Below are 17208 nucleotides of genomic sequence, written 5' to 3'. Positions count from 1 at the left end.
TTTTGCTCGTGGAGAGAGAACTGGGCAACTCCCATAACTTATGATGCACATGCTACAGATAGGTAGCCGTGTTGGTCTGCCATAGTCAAAATAAAAAAATTCCTTCCTGTAGCACCTTAAAGACCAACTAAGTTAGTTCTTGGTATAAGCTTTCATGTGCATGCACACTGTATCTGAAGAAGTGTGCATGCACACGAAAGCTTATACCAAGAACTAACTTAGTTGGTCTTTAAGGTGCTACAGGAAGGAATTTTTTTATTTTGATTATGATGCACATGTTTTTTCAAAAAAGATGTTCTTCTTCTTGGCCGTGCAAAAAGAGCAGGGGAAGTGAGACGGCGTATTGATTTGCAGAGAGCAGCCTGATTTGCATATAGATCTAAATCCCAGGCGCTGGCCGGCGGGCCATTCGCTGAACTGTCCAGATGTAGCGCCTTTGACTTGCTGACATCACCGCCTCATTAGCATGCAGGAGAGGCGAGCACTGCAACAGCGAAGCCTCCCAGCCCGGCGAGCCAGCGAATGCGCCGCGATGGGGCTGCGCGGAGCAAACTGAAGCTCTCTCCGGCTCCGAGAGGGAGGCGGGACTGCGGATTGGATGCAGGCTCCGCTGTCTCCCAGGGTCACTCAGTAAACCCGGAGTTGGGGCTCCGCTGGAGTTACTTGGCCGGCTGCAAGGGAGGAGATGGACTGACAGGGTGAAAGGAAGGAAGGAAGGTGGGAGGAAGAGAAGGGGAGAGAAAGGGAGAGAATCCCTTGGCAAAGCTGGAATTCCGAGGAAGGCAACGTTAAGCTCTCCCAAGCCTATGCAAACGCACAGCAGATTTTTTCCTCGCAAGCCACCCTATGTTTTTATGTGTGTGCGTGTCTCCTGGAAGGATTTGACCAGAGAGTCTGCTGCTGCTGCTCATTTCAAGAAATCCTCCCACCACTAGCCTATCAACAGTGCTATTGGGTTTTTCTCCCCCACCCCGCTTTGCAAAAACAGAAAACAAGATACTTCACCATGCTGCAGTGTTCCCTGGGCTTTTGCAAGCAAACGTGCACCAAAGGAAAGTAAACTAAAAGCAAGACCCCGCCCCAGCGGTGGGGGGGGGGGTTGGAGGGGCTTGGTGGATTTAAAATTCAAAATCAAAAAAACCAAACTTGCCGAAATCTGGACTCGGAGGCGGCCGGAGCAGGTAAGCTATGATGCTTTGTGGTTTATGTCTCTGTAGGGTATATATAATAAGGTAGTGAACCGTACATAGCTGTGGATGCGGCCAGCCGAAATATAATTCTGAAACACACTTTAGCGGGATGGCTTTGCGCGTCCGTCTGCATCTCTCTTGCCTTGGGAGTCAGGGCTGCTGTTCACTGAAATAGTTAATTGCTAGCCTGGGCATTTAAAATCGCCAGGAAGTCAGAAGAAAAATACTTAAGCAACTTGATCTTCTTTTAAATAATTGCAAAGGGGGGAGGGGAGTCTCCACCACCCCACCCCCTACAAACATCTGTCAGAGTTAATTTTACTTCATGGTCATTTGTGCCCCAGAGTGTTTAAGACCTTTAGGGATTTTGAAGCGAACTGTTGATGACTCAGACTTCTAGCAGATGATATTTTTAGCGTGACTGGTGTCTCCCCCCTTTTTTTCTTTTCCTCCCCTTTTTGCAGTCCTTAGAAGATACACAAAAGGCCCTTGACACACAGAGTGTCATCTCACACCTTTGTTTTCTTTAGAAACAGCCGGATCCCTGTAATTGCTGAACCGAGATGGTTTTTCTTTCTGTCTTTTATTTTTTCTGTGTTTCCTTAAAGCTTACTTTGAAAAGGCAGGGCACACAGGCCACATCAGCACAACCTGTGGCCATGGAGTTTTTAATCCGGTCGTTTGCCCTTTTCTACTTCCAGCAACTGGGATGTGCCAAGAAGGCAAGAAATAAAGCAAGACTCATTATTCCCACCAGTTAAAAGCCACCACTCCTTGCAATTCTGTCTCACTTCCCCCCTTAACTTGTCCTGCTTCCCTTTAATCGGTGATTATTTCATCTTGCATGTCAAGTGCCTTTAAAGGAGACGTTATCAGAGCCTTGTGCTCTGATTTTGATGTGTGATCTGGATGCATCGTAAAGTCAAGGCTGGTTAGTTTTCAGTACTAGCCACAATACCTTCTTCTGGAGTTTTTGGCTTTCTCTTCATGCAATGAGTTTTACTGTACCAAAGCAATACAACTCTGTTTCGTTTGCCAGTTATATTTACTTTTTAAATAAAATTTGGTTCCTTCTTGTCGGAACCCTAAGTGGTTTAGAATACACACACACACAGACACACACACACACACACACACACACACACTTTTTCTCATTCTGATTACTTTCACAGATGGGTAAGTCCAGCTTGTCTCAAGGGATACTGAACTTTGAAATAATTACCATATTAAAAAGACTCTGAAGTCTTCTAATATCCCAAAGCATGTTAGAAACCCTTCCATTTTCTCCCTTGGTAACAGGAGAGCTCTGACATGTGGTCTTCCGCTTCTTTGCAAATGAAGACTGACCATGTCCTAATGGGCTTTGAATCAAGGCTACCATGACTCCAGAATGTATGTAGGGATTCCTTGTAAAATAATTCCCCCCAAAAAAGAATTGCCGGAGCACAATGAAATGTATAAAATAGTATAATGAGCTTTGAGGAAGAGGAGTAATGGATGTAATCATTGCTCTGGGCTGGAGGGAGGCTTGGTGTCAACTCAGAGCAATGGCAACCTCTTGCTTCCAGACAGTGGCGTAGCGTGGGGGGTGCAGGGGGGCCCGGGCGCACCGGGCGCAACATCTGGGGGTTAGGGTTAGGGGGCGCAAATCCACGGGTTAGGGGGCGCAAATTACTTGCCTTGCCCCGGGTGCTGACAACCCACGCTACGCCACTGCTTCCAGATAAGACTTTTGCACAGTGTCCAGGTCTAATTCATAGCCTCATCACTCTTTTGCTCTCGGGCATCAGAATAAGTGTGATGGGTGCACTCTCCTGATGTTTGGGGCTAGGACTCCTGTCATGCCTGATCATTGGCCATACTACCCGGAGCTACAATAGGAGTTGCTGTTCAGAACATCTGGAGATCAGGAGGATTGGGATAGGTGATGGAGAATCTGCATTGCTATGAAGACTCTAGGGTTGCTGCTGTTCTACTAGTGCAAGGGGGATATCATTTGTGCCATGTCCAGTGTACACCTGTACCCTTAGCCTCTGTTACGCAGCACAGAAAACGAGGCTTAGAATCATAGAAGTTGGAAGGTAACCCAAGGGTCATCTAGTCCAACCCCCTGCAATGCAGGAATGTGCAGCTCTATCTCATACGGGGATCGAACCCACAACCTTGGCATTATGAGCACCATGCTGTAACCCACTGAGCTGTTGAGAAGCTGCCTTCAACTAAGTGAGCACAATGGCCCAGATAATTCAGTATCGTCTACGCAGATTGGCAGCAGCTCTTCAGGGTTTCAGACAGGGGATGTTCTGAGCCCTATCAGGAGATGTCAGGATTGAACCTAGGATCTTCTGCACCTCCCGTTCAGCTTATGTGCCCTTCCGCAGGTTTGCTCTGCAGCACGGGTTATCTTGCATGTGTTTTAATTATACAGTTCCCACTGGACTGCGCCAGCTTGAAAATGTAGTTTCCTGTGTTCAGCTAGACTGCATACAGCTATCTGCAAAAAAAGAAAAAAGAAAAAAAAGAGAGGCTACTCTGTTCAGAAATAAAGCCTGAATGTGAAAGATAGAATGCCTTCTTTCTGAGGCAGACTCCTCTGCTTATTTAAGTGGCTATAAAGGAATCCATTGAGATGGGATGACTGCATGCTATCTCGCTGAGCTGGAAAAGCAATTGAACAGCATAATTAAAAACCACACAAGATAACCCACGGAGCGGTGCAAGCCTTTAAAAGCACACTCATGCTATACAAACTGCTATGGAATTAAAAATCACAGGGTGTATTTAGAGATCTGTCATTCTCTAGCCTTTCTTTATCCCCCGCCCCACCAAAAAAAGTGCACTTGAAATGATGGCATCTGCTGAATGCACACAGTGGTGTGTTTTGAGTTGCCATTAGGAATCTGACAGTTCCTGCTAAGTTTGCCGGCTGTTTAGGCTAGTGTGTTTGCTCTCTGCCATATGGGAACCCTTAATGGCACTTCCAAAAGTTGGGCATTTGATGATCACGGGGCCAGAAACATACACACACACAGAGAGAGAGAGAGAGAGAGAGAGAGAGAGAGAGAGAGAGAGAGAGAGAGCTGTAATGCCCATGAAAACAGATTTTAGGTCAGGAGATGGATACTTTTTAAAGAGATTTGAGGATGTAAAATAAAATTTATTGTTTTCAAGCTGTCCAGGGCTGCTGCAGCTTCTAACAGAGCTGCACAGCTGCATATATCCCCCAAGAACTGGAGTATTTGGGAAAGGGGAAATTTTGCGATGTTTATCACGGATCCTTTTCCTACCTGTGGAAAGCTGAGAACAGGTGAGCAGATTGGGGTGGCATAGGCTGAACCAAGAATGGGTGTTGTTTAGCACTTAAAGGACTTGGGGCGCAGGCTCGTGGCACAAATTTGCATACGCTAATCACTATGGTATTGATGTACCTGGGAAAATTATGGAGATGGGTGGCAGTGTTGCGCTTTGCAGGCTCCCATCTGCGCTAGGCATTTAAAGCAGTATCGTACCACTTTAAACAGCCAAAAGAATTGTGGGAACTGGTGTTTCTTAAACGTGTGCAGAAAGTTGCTAGGAGGTTCCGGCTCCCCTCCCAGAGCTATAATTCACAGAGTTCTCAGAAGGAAAGGGTCTAACTATTAAACCACTTTGCAAATAGCAGCTCTGTGAGGGAGATAGGGGCATAGCTGTCAACTTTTCCCTTTTCTTGCAAGGAATCCTATTCAGAATAAGGGAATTTCCATTTTAAAAAGGGAAACGTTGGCAGCTATGGATAGGGGGTCTCCCCACAACTCTCAGTGGCCTTATCAAGCTACAGTTCTCAAGATTCTTTGGGGGAAGCTAAGGGGATTTTAAAGAGGCATGTCAGTGCTTTAAATATCCGGGGCAGATGGGGCCTGGAACTTGGTGCAAAAGACTTAGCCCCCCACCCCTGGGCCTTCTGTAACCAACACCCTTGAGGTTGAATACCACTGTCGTCGTCGCCACCTGTAAGAGTTGCCCTGCACATTACCATTAACCAAAATTTAAAAAATTTAAAATAGGTGTGAGACAGAGTTGGACACCTCTGCTTTGCTCGCTTCTGCCATTGCAGCCTGAAGCCAGGAAATTGGATTGGCTTATACACCTGTGGCAAGGAAAAGATAAGTAGGATGTTCTCTCCTGTCAGTAGTTACTCGGCTGTGAATCCGGTAATTTTGTATTTCCAAATTTTCTTTCAAATGGCAACAACGTAATTCCCCCACCCGCCGCTTTTCCAATTTCCACTTGGAGGAGGTTCTGCTTTCTGATCCCTTTATCTTTTGGCTGAAGGCCAAGCACAGAGGGACAGAACCAGAAATGCTCCGGTTTTATGAATATTATTTCCAGAAAGGCTTTCAGGGCCCTGCCATCACTTTGGCCATAAAAGTAACCAGGAATTAAGTTCAGATAACTGCAAGGTTATGAGGAATACGGCCGAAGGTGATTAAGAGGCCTGATCCTTTTGGTCCCTCGTGTCCCTCTCATTCCTTGAAGTATTTGTTTACTTAAACATCTAGGTCTTGTAGAGTCTGGCCACATAGCAGTCATTGCATGGCTGAAGGCTAATAAAAACACAACTAATAGAGAAAGCACTTCCCTGCTTAAACGTAGCCCAACGAGAGAGAAAATTCAAGAGCTAATGTGTCATAGCAGATACTGTTGTTGTTTCTGGGTGAAACCAGATTCAAATCTTCACTCCTCCATGAAGCGCACTTGATTACATTGGGCCACTCACAATCTCTCAGCCTATCCTGCCTCCAAGCTTCTCTAGCCTCCGGCCCTCAGGATTCTCCCTACACCCTTTACCAGCCCTGCTTCATGCCCTTCTTGAGTGTTTGGCCTGGCTGAATTATGCCCTTGAACTCTTGTATATTGGCTGCCTGCATGGAGGATTGAGAATGGTGTGTGGAAACCAGCCCACTGTAGAAAGACAAACTTGACAATTGTTGCTCCACCCACTTTTGCCTCAGGCCCCACCCACCATGGGCTTGTGCCCCCATCCCTGAAGGTTGCCCAGAAGGGATGAAAAAGTTCCCCCTGCCCTGGTTTCTATTGCCTGGCGAAGACATCCAACCCACTTGCTGCCAGACTAGCAACAGGGACAGTCCATAGCTCAGTCATAGAGCACATGGCTGTGTGTGCAGAAGGTCCCCTGTTCAACCTCAGGCATCCCCAGGGTGGAAATAGGCAAAACTCCAGTCTGAAGAAGCGGACAACTGCTGCCCAAGTTCTCAACAGCCTGGTGCTTTCTGGATCTTTTGGACCACAGTTCCCCCCAGCCCCGACCAGCCTCAGAGTTGTAGTCCAACTGGCTTAGTCTGAAGAAGTGTGCATGCACACGAAAGCTCATACCAATAACAAACTTAGTTGGTCTCTAAGGTGCTACTGGAAGGATTTTTTAAAATTTTGTTTTGACTACAGCAGACCAACACAGGTACCTACCTGTAACTGGCTTAGTCTGAGGCAGCTTTGAATTTCCCAGCAATCTGCCCACAGATTTCCTGTCACTGGGAATTGTAGCTCTGTGAGGGAAATAGGGGTCTCCTAACAACTCTCTGCACCCTGAGCAAACTACTGTTCCCAGGATTCTTTGGGGAAAACCCTTTTCTGTTTAAAGTGATGTAATACTGCTTTGAATGTACAGGGCAGGATAAAGGCTTGGGAATGGAAGAGGGGAATATGTAATTGAATGAGCGTCATGCACTATTTTGCAATAGCCTTCAGTCTTTGCCAGATCAACTCCTGACTGTACAGAGGTTCTAGATCTTCCATTCCTGCCATATTCGACTCCCCAACCCTTTCATTTTACCTTTGCGTACATATGCTAGGGCTGGGGCAAAGAATCATCTTTAATGTTCTGTCAAGTTCAGTCTCTCAATAGCCATTAAGCAGAGACAAGATGGGAGAGAGAAAGGAACTTGTGGTAATTTTCAGCCTACTGTACAATGCTTCCTTCCTCCTCTGTTCCTCTTTGGGAGTTGCAAAATTGTCAGCTGTTGAAATGCAGCCAACATTTGGCAGTTGTGCTAATATGTGGCTGTGTGATGACACCAAGAGGTCTGATGTGTCCAGGACTATTGCCCAACTTTCGTAATGAATGGACTGACTCACCTCCCTAGGTATCTCATTATAATCTGAGGAAGCAGCTTCCCGAGAAACTGGAGTCTAACTTTAAGAGTTCCTCCTCTTTGAGGTCAGGCCTTTCATACTTGTCTAGACTTCCATTGTGCAACGGATCCCCTGTGTTTGATTATTGTCTCATTATTATTTTAAACCCACTGGCTTGTTAGAGCGCAGATTGCTCTTCAAACCAATGCAGTTTTTGTGCGTTGCTGATCTAGCCCTGTATAAGCAACCATCCTGGGAAACTGTAGAGTGATTTGCGCCTGTAGGAGAAGTATTGATATGAAATGACCCTGCCTAGCAGATTTCCAAGTGAAATATTCTCTCTGGGGTTCTTATCTGATGCAGCTGGATCAATGTACGAAACAGTCAAATCGCAGCACTGAAATTGATGGTGCGCTTATACAAAGGAACAATACCTTTAATAAGTGTGACGCTGAATCCATGGTAGGCTTTGGGGCGCTGGGAGGGAGGGTAGAGAGGCATCTGCAAAGGTCAGCTTGCTCTCAGATCCTGTGACCTGATAAGGCAACCCAGTCTAACAGAATTCAAAATCCCCAATATCAGTCCACATGGCTGTTGTTTTGGGAGTTCCTGGCACTTCGTTTTCACTGGGCTGGCTGCCACATCCCACAGACTTCCTGGCAGCTGAGCAGTACCCGTTCCTGACGCCTCAGACCCTTTCATTCATGGCTGTCCCTAAAGGAGTGACTTTGTTTGTACCGTTTTTTGACCGCAGCGTAGCGTTTGGCCTCAGCCTAGTTGGGATCAACCTTTTCAGCAACACAGGCCTGTTTTAGCTCACTCCTCCTGGCAGGTCCTGGCTATGAATCTTTCACAGTGTCTCTGCTGTAGACTGTTAAAAATTAACATCTTCATAAGCAACCGGCCACTTCCTTACAACCTTGGAGACCTCCCTAAATGCAACTGCTTTCTCCCAAGGGAAGAGCCATCAATGCAATCTGGTTAGTGAGATGCTTGGGGGTTGTTGTTTTTTAAATTAATATTGAGAAGCTTCAGGGCCAGCTCAATACATTTTGCTGCCTGAGGCAAAGGGCTAAACGGCCTCGGTCCAGTATACCTGAAGGAGCGTCTCCACCCCCATCAGTCTGCCCGGACGCTGAGGTCCAGCGCCGAGGGCCTTCTGGCGGTTCCCTCACTGCGAGAAGCAAAGCTACAGGGAACAAGGCAGAGGGCCTTCTCGGTAGTGGCGCCCGCCCTGTGGAACGCCCTTCCAGCAGATGTCAAAGCGATAAACAACTATCTGACATTCAGGAGACATCTTAAGGCAGCCCTGTTCAGGGAAGTTTTTAACGTGTGACATTTTACTGTATTTTTGGTTTTTATGGAAGCCGCCCAGAGTGGCTGGGGAGGCCCAGCCAGATGGGCGGGGTATAAATAATAAATTATTATTATTATTATTATTATGGTGTCCCTTCCTGTTCCAGACTGGTGGTTGAATTTTGCTTCAACAACACCATCCTCCCATTCACCTGAGAGCAGAAGGCTATCTTGGTGGATGCAGGGCTGACCACATGACACACACGGCTTGGTCTACTCCCTGCCCTATAGCATTTTCCACCTGAGGTGGCTTTCTCACTCTGCCTCATGGTTGAACCAACACTGACAAGCTGGATAACCCAAGTAGGGCCGGTGTATAAGATGTGATTTCTGCAGATAGTCTTCTAGGATTGGTTCATTGGTTTGGGTTTGCAATTAAGTTGGTTGGTTTGCAGTTTTGTCTGCCATTTTGGGGCTTGGAACTGCCCAGTTTTAGAATACTAAGGGCAATGCTGAAGATGTTAGAGGGAGCCAGCAGAATCTGAAGAGGCTTCTACATCATCCAGGCTCTGCTCTGTTGGTGGATGAAAATAAATAGGAAATTGGAGAAGGTTCAAGAATGGAACAGGCTGCCATCATACCTCTTCTCTTGACTATTTTAGATGTGCATCTATCTGTTTATTTAAGGGAGTGGGATAAGGAACCTCTAAGCCCCTTCAGCCTCAGTCAACATGGCCAAATGGTACATATAGATGCTGGGAGTTGTTCAGCCAAAAATAAGGCTCCCCTTATTTAAAGACTCATATAAGAGCTCACAATGATCCAAACAGTAAAAATGCAATCAGACCATTAAAAAGCCATCAGCAACAGCCATCTGAAACAAAATCTTCTGAAACCAGAAGAGAAAACATCCAGTATTGTTCCTTCTTCATCAACATAAAAATCTATTATGCAGGAGGATGTTGACTAATCTGCTCAAGAGAGTTGGCCAGACATACCTTCTAAGGACTTCTAAAGTGAGAGGCAGAGATGCTTCCACAAAATAAGTCACACTGAGCAATTCCTTCTCTGAAGATCTTGATGAAGGGAGAAACTTATTAAGGTATCCTTGGTCTACACTGTGAGTAACCTTTGGCCCTCCGTATGTTGAACTTCAGTTCATATTAGACACAGCCAGAATGGGCAGTGGTTGGAGATCATAGGATTGTAGAGTTGGAAGGGACCACAAGGGTCATCTAGTCCAGCTATTTTGCCCAACACGGGGCACGAACCTACAACCCTGAGATGATGGGAGTCATAGTCCAACAAGATCTGGAGAGCACAATATTAGGGAAGGCTGCTTTAAGACTGCTTTCCTTGGCAGCCTGGGGCTTCCTAGAGTGGATATAGCTTGTAATGGAAACAGGAAGTGAAGATTGAAATGGATTTCCAGTCAGGGAGGTATTCCACAGGCCTTCAAGGAGGATTTAGGTTGAGAACAGGATATGAGATGGCATCAGCGCTGCAGCCGGCTCACCACAGTGGAGGTTTTCACAGTGTTTGAGATCCTTCGGAGCCTGGAGATATTACAGATAGTAAATTTCTTTGAATGCTTAGAAGTGCTGCGCCAGGGTTAAATTAGCCTGTATAAATCTATAAATGCAGCCAAAGAACTTAGCTAGACAATGTTAGTGTTACGATACAGAGAAAAAGATATATTTAAATGGGGGGAAATATTCCGTGAAAAAATATGAAAAAGTGATTTCTGTTAACCTTTTCTTCCTTGTAAAAGCAAACTATAAAAAGAGAAGTGCTATACCAGTGAATAATTACACACCCCTAAAATAATCAAGATCTTGCATCCTAATGTTTCACCTCAATTCAGGTGACGAACCTCTTGAACATTCAGAGTGAACAGACTCTCAGGACTCAGCTATACAGCTGCAAATAAAATGTTTTAAGTGTGTTGTAAAGTGCAGTATACAAATGTAACACTAGATGGAGATGGTGAGCCATGGCAAATCCAATATATTTTTCAAAACGTGTTTTTTTAAAAAAAGCATTTTCACAGTGTTTTTTAATATGTGTGCAGATTCCACCTGTCCAGCCTTTCAGAGCAGTGTGTTTCAGTTGAGACTGAGCATTATTCTCAAAGTACTGAGTGTGTTACAAAGGATTTGTCCATTCTGTGATTCGAGAGCCAGTGTCTTATGGCCTTCTAAACATTCTGTGCCTTCAAACATCCCGGTCATTTGTGATTACCTGTGCTCCCTGGGATGTGTGAGATGATAGAGAGCATCCTCAGTCATGCAGAAATCATAGGATTTGGAGAAAAAAAACTCTATAATAATTGTGGGAAGCTTATTCCACTGTTACTGAGCTGCACTTGCAATTATGCCTTGAAGTGTGTGTGTCTCTTCCAGTATGCTCACCGGAGAGAATTAAGGGTGGTATTTTACCAATTTTCAAGGTGGGACCCCCCCCCAACCGCAAAAAAAAAAAATAATGTTGAAGGGGGAACACTGCATGTTTACTATATGTGTATTTTGTATGATAAGGTGTGGTGGCGGTGGTGGCTTCCCATAACCCCCTTCCTTATACAAGGGATTGGGAGTGATGCCACTGCGCCAGACAGGAAGACAAAGAGCTTTTTAGGTGGCTGGCTGCCAGAAGGACTTTTGCTCTTCCTGCCTAGCTAAGCTACGATGCCCCTCCTGGACAAGCAACTGGGGAAACAGCCCACTATACTGCATAAGCCTGATGTAAAAAACAGGGCCCTTTCCTGCACCAGTACTTTATCATTATTCTTGTTCTTGTTACTTAATTAAATTTCTATACCGCTCTTCATCCAAGGCTTACAGTTTACAATATGAAAACACAAAAATACATAACATAGTAAAGAAAGAAAGAAAGAAAGAAAGAAAGAAAGAAAGAAATACCCTTTCCCCCATTTTAAAAGGCCATAGATTGTTTAATTTGCCAATTAATGTTTTATTATGTTTTTATATATGTTGGAAGCTGCCCAGATTGGCTGGGGCAACCCAGTCAGATGGGCGGGGTACAAATAAAACAACAACAACAACAATTGTTTACTTGGACCCAACAACAACAACAAGAACTATTATTATTATTATTATTATTATTATTATTATTATTATTATTATTATTATTATTAATTTACTTGGACCCCACAATTTACCCCTGTTTGGAGAGGACCACATTCGGTGCCTTCTTGCCCCAGTTGTTGAAATTATTTACAATATTTGGTGAAAAGAGGCACATCTGTGTGTGTGTGTGTGTGTGCACACGCACGCACATGTATGTGTATGTACACACATAAACTTATGCAATCTAGGATTATGGCAATATTTATTGGATTCAGACTCTGTTGTAAGATGTATTTTGAAATACAACAGAACGTTGGAAGGGAATGCTAGAAGCATTGCATGCTGATATGTGTGCCCACGCAAGCAGCCCTTTTGCTCAGCCCTAGTGGGATGCTATCACTTGCCTCTCCTGCCTCTCTTTGTGCTTGCTGCTCATCAGATTTCAGGCTCTTGCTTGTGTTGTGAGTTAGAAGATTCTATTTGCTCTGCCCTGCAATTTCAGCCTGATGGCATTTCTGCCTGATGCAATTTTATCTCATTCACTCCCCCAGTGGTAATAGAGAAAAGATAAGCTGTGCTAAGAGACGTCCTCATGGCTCCTTTTCTATAGAATGAGAAATACTAACACATGGATTGCCTTGAGAGTAAACCTTTGCCTGTGCTTTGTACCACTATCATTATTTCAAGGATCAGCTTCGCCTAGCATTTTTAAAAAAAAATAATAAAGGGGAAGGAAAGAGAGAGAAAGTTGAATGAATTAAGATTAATGTATCAGAATAGATCCACCAGGTGGCAGTCTGTTGCCCCACACCCCTTTCTCCTATATGGAAAAGAATTTCTGGGAATATAACGATTTGCTGACTGCATTTACTTCTAGGTCAGCTGCACATTGCTTCCAAAGGTATATAAATGTACACTTCATTGCCTAGTGTGCATTACTATTAAGGCTATGCTAAGTGTTTATCTGGTTTGATTTTCTGGTGGAAAGCAATGCTCTTTGGGTGGGATGTTATTGGAAGAAATAACGTATTTCTCCAAAACCTCCCCAATAGACCTAACAGCCACTTTTATACAATCCTATTCTTTGCTATTGTTTCCCTTATTTGCTCCTGCTGTGGCACCATTCATCTAAGGACCTGGGAAATCCAAGCCAATCAGGGATTTCATAGTGAATGTAGTGGCACAATGTAGCCAATCGGATTGGGCTACATTATGAAGCAAACACAGCCAATTTAGGGTTGGGGCACTGCTTCCTGAAGAGGGGAAAACACACACACACCATTTGTTTATTTTTGAGGGGGAGGGGTTACATATGCTTCAGGTTACATATGCTTCAGGTTACAGACTCCACTAACCCAGAAATAGTGCTTCAGGTTAAGAACTTTGCTTCAGGATGAGAACAGAAATCGTGCTCCGGTGGCACAGAAGTAGCAGGAGGCCCCATTAGCTAAACTGGTGCATCAGGTTAAGAACAGTTTCAGGTTAAGTACAGACCTCCGGAACGAATTAAGTACTTACCCCGAGGTACCACTGTATGTGCAGATTTCAGCGCTTACATAAATTTTCATGCCCTCCCTCACAGCTCAACTCTGCTTATTTCCTTAACATACTTTAGGTAAAGGTAAAGGGACCCCTGACCGTTAGGTCCAGTCGCGGATGACTCTGGGGTTGCGGTGCTCATCTCGCTTTATTGGCCGAGGGAGCCGGTGTAAAGCTTCCGGGTCATGTGGCCAGCATGACTAAGCCGCTTCTGGCGAACCAGAACAGTGCGCGGAAACGTTGTTTACCTTCCCGCTGGAGTGGTACCTATTTATCTACTTGCACTTTGACATGCTTTTGAACTGCTAGGTTGGCAGGAGCTGGGACTGAGCAATGGCAGCTCACCCCGTCGCAGGGATTCGAACCACCGGCCTTCTGATCGGCAAGCCCTAGGCTCTGTGGTTTAGACCACAGCGCCACCCGTGTCCCAGTAACATACTTTAGCTAACCTAAAAACCAGGTAGTTTGTGCTGTTAACAGCGGCGGCTGGTCCATTAGGGCAAATGGGGCACTTCCCCACCAACCTCAGCCGATCCCCACCTGCCTTCTACCTTTCTTATATCTGGTCCAGGGTGTGACCTTGGATGTCACCTTCCTCCTCTTTACTCTCAGTGCTGCCATTGTGGAACCCGGCAAGCAAACGGACAGGGGAGAAACCAGCATGAGTTGACTCCACTTACAGTGATGCCTCGCAAGACGAAAATAATTCGTTCCGCGAGTCTTTTCGTCTTGCGATGTTTTTCGTCTTGCGAAGCATGGTCTGTCGCAACTGCGCCTCTTCAAGTGGCTTTAAGAAAAAAGCGCAAGACGTTTTCGTCTTGCGAAGCAAGCCCATAGGGAAATTCGTCTAGCAAAGCAACGCAAAACCGATAAACCCTTTCGTCTTGCGAGGCATTCGTCTTGCGGGGCACCACTGTACTTTTGGAGTGTCTGCTTGAGGTCCCAATGAGCACTTAACCGGCTGCTGTTAAGGAAGCCAAACATCCCTTTCTGTCCTCCTCTCCAATTCCTGCAGCAAATTATGTCGTGGAACGTGAAATTCTAGTGTCAGAGCCAAGATACAGGAACATGAGGACCATCAGCTGCAGCTCTTGCTGGCCTTTGCCCCAAGTGAGGGAATGCTTGTTTCAATGCTACTCCTTGTTAAAAACAAATAAATACATGAATCTGTGCACATAGGGGAAAGGCTTTCTGTTATGAAGTGCTGTGCACAATAGCTTAAACATGTGCCTCTTCTCATTCTGTAGTTTGACTTTTATTGATAACAGGGAAACTAGATGCGAGTATAGCTCTGGGAAGCTTCCGTTCTCTAGTGTAGCACATGGGTTGCTGCTGCACGTGTTTTCGGTAACAGCAGTACAGTGGTACCTCAGGTTACATATGCTTCAGGTTACATACGCTTCAGGTTACAGACTCCGCTAACCCAGAAATAGTGCTTCAGGTTAAGAACTTTGCTTCAGGATGAGAACAGAAATTGTGCTCCGGCAGCGCGGCAGCAGCAGGAGGCCCCATTAGCTTAAGAACTGTTTCAGGTTAAGAATGGACCTCTAGAACGAATTAAGTTCTTAACCCTAGGTACCACTGTACTGAAAACACTCCCAAAATGGTAACAGAGGATAGCTGGTACAACAAGTCAATGTTTGTGGGCTTCTGAGCTTTAAGCTACTCCAGTGGTTTTCAACCAGTGTACCATGGCACCCTTGGGTACCTTGAATAGTGGTCAGGGGTGCCACGGGCAACACTGACCTCTGACCCTCTTTCCTTCCTTCCTTCCTTCCTTCCCTCCTCTGATGCCTTCTCACATCTCTGCCTCCCAAAGATTTGCACAGCTGTTTGTTGCAGCAGCCCTGGCTACAAGCTCCCCAGGTTTCCTGCTTGGCAGGGGGTTGGACTCGATAGCCCTTGTGGTCTCTTCCAACTCTATGATTCTATGATTCTGGGTGAATGGTGCCTCTGCGGGTGCTGGTTGCCAGAAGCTGAGGTGGCCTCGGAGTAAGCAAGCAAGCAGGTGAGGGAGCCCAGCCAGCCTGGCTGCCAGCCCTTGCTGTTGGGAATGGACAGGCAAGCCCCAGGCCCCTGTGGGGCAGTGTGAGGAGGCACCTCTTTTGGGGGCAGGGGGGCAGCTCAGAGACTAGGGGCGGCGGCGGCAGCTGCCTGGAGGACTCCCAAGGAGAGGGGAGAGAAGGCTGAGGGAACACTCTACAAAGGAGGGTGTTTGAAAAAGGGTGAGAGGCTGCCAGCTGTGCGGGCAAGGGGTGACATAACTGGGCTACTGAGCCCCACAGAGGAGCTGCAGAAAAAAATGTAATTGGTCAAGGGAGCCATGGACAAAAAAGAGGTTGAAAACCTCTGACCGACTCCATTTCTCCCCTCTGTGAGAAGAGCACAGGAGAATCTCAGGAGTGAGGATACAAGCCCAGGGTTTGCTCTAAGTGATCTTGGAGGCAAAGCTTAATCCAAACAGTTGTGCTTTATAACCGCGCTGGGATTTGAACTTGAATCTTCTCGTTGTAAGAATCCAACCTTAAGCTTGCTTTCTTGGAAGAGAGTCTTGCTGATTTCAGTGGAACTGATTTCCAAGTAATTGCGCTGTAAAGTCTTCGCCAAACGCTCTGTTCACGACACCAGCCCTGGCATCAGCTCTTGGAGAATTCATTAGGAGCGATTTTGGCTAGAAAGTTAAGGCCAAATTAGATTAGATTAAAATCCTATTGGTGGGAGGAGGAGGAGGAGGAAGACCACCACCAGCAGCAGCAGCAGCAGCAGCTGGGGAGGTTGGCTCTACTGACAAGCCAGGAGGAGCTCCGCAAGCAAGCTCCACAATGTTAAAATTTGGCACGGCCAAATAAGTGATTCATTGTCACTTAGCAGTTTTGCTTCAGGAAACTCATCATTTTCGCCCACCAGGGGGAAGTTTAATTGGCACACTGCTGCTCCCCAGTTATAAGACGTTTGGGGGAAGTGTCCTTCAGATCTCCTCTAAATCCTGGAGTATCTTCCTTGCACTTCCCTCTTCTTTTTAATCTAAGCTCTGAACGGCCATTATTTCTGATATTTTCGGGCAAATGTAACCTTCCATTTTCCTATTCAGGTTTCCAATTCAGTTGGGTTTTTGGAATCAAAGCCCGTTCTTCTCATTACTGAGCATCTGTGTGTACATATGCCCAGCCTCGGATTTATGAATGCCTCAGGAAAACCAGGCTGTTCCTTTCCGTGAATCATAAGATAACAGAATTGGAAGGAACCCAGTGGGTCATCTAGTCCAGCTCTCTGCAATTCTCAGACAGGATATCCTTTACCTAAATCATCGGTGATGGCTGCCTGTCCGGCCTTTTCTTGCAAACTCCCCAAAGACGGAGAATTCACAACTCGTTTTGAGGTACTGGTTCCTTTCATGCTCATCTGCTTTTATGGTTAGCAAGCTTCTTCCTTTTTCATATACAACCCTCAGCCTTGAATCTGCTCTTTATTTATTTAAGTTTGTTGACTCAGATCCTGTTTGGGAGTGTGATATTTCACCTTTGGGGGCTGTGCCTACATGAAGATCAAGGACAGGTATTGATCTTGTAGTCTCCTTCCTCCCCCCCCCCCCGATGTTCACCATTGTTTATTTGCTCAAAACCTGCCCGTCCTCAAAGAAAAGCTAAAGGTGTCTATCGACAGAAAAATAAAACCATGAATCAATAATTTAAAACACCACAGTATAACACTAAAGCATTGAAGCTTTGATTTCCCTGACCATGAAAGCAGCCAGTTCAGCTGTTTGCTCATATGAATAAGTAGAGGGGAAGCAATGGGGGGGGGAGTACCCACTCCCAAAATCTCCTAGGGTGCCTCCTGTTTTGAAGGGCTTTCCAGCCTAAAGATGAAGAACTGTCAGAAAGTAGACAAGGGTCCACACAAGGACTAGTGCAGAGGTTGCTGATGTCAAAGTGCTTTCAGCAGCTGCTTCTAATTCTGGTTGCACA

At 45.7% G+C, this 17208-nt stretch overlaps 1 protein-coding gene across 2 annotated transcripts in view; it reads left to right on the top strand.

Annotated features, from left to right (window-relative positions):
* Window positions 1–17208, top strand: part of PRICKLE2 (prickle planar cell polarity protein 2) — a 252106-nt gene that overhangs the window by 141436 nt on the left and 93462 nt on the right. Inside the window, exon 1 of one of the 2 annotated variants that reach the window (XM_081184052.1) lies at window positions 391–1181. The exons of the other annotated variant lie outside the window; for it this stretch is intronic. The gene's annotated coding sequence lies outside the window, so the exon portion shown is untranslated. Of the gene's footprint in view, window positions 1–390; window positions 1182–17208 lie in introns of those variants that run through there. 2 annotated transcript variants of the gene reach the window in all.

The sequence above is a fragment of the Podarcis bocagei genome (assembly GCF_964188305.1).
Source record: "Podarcis bocagei genome assembly, chromosome: 2".
Lineage (NCBI taxonomy): Eukaryota > Metazoa > Chordata > Lepidosauria > Squamata > Lacertidae > Podarcis > Podarcis bocagei.
Note: the sequence above shows the minus strand (reverse complement) of the source record. Positions and strands in the feature narration are given on the sequence as shown.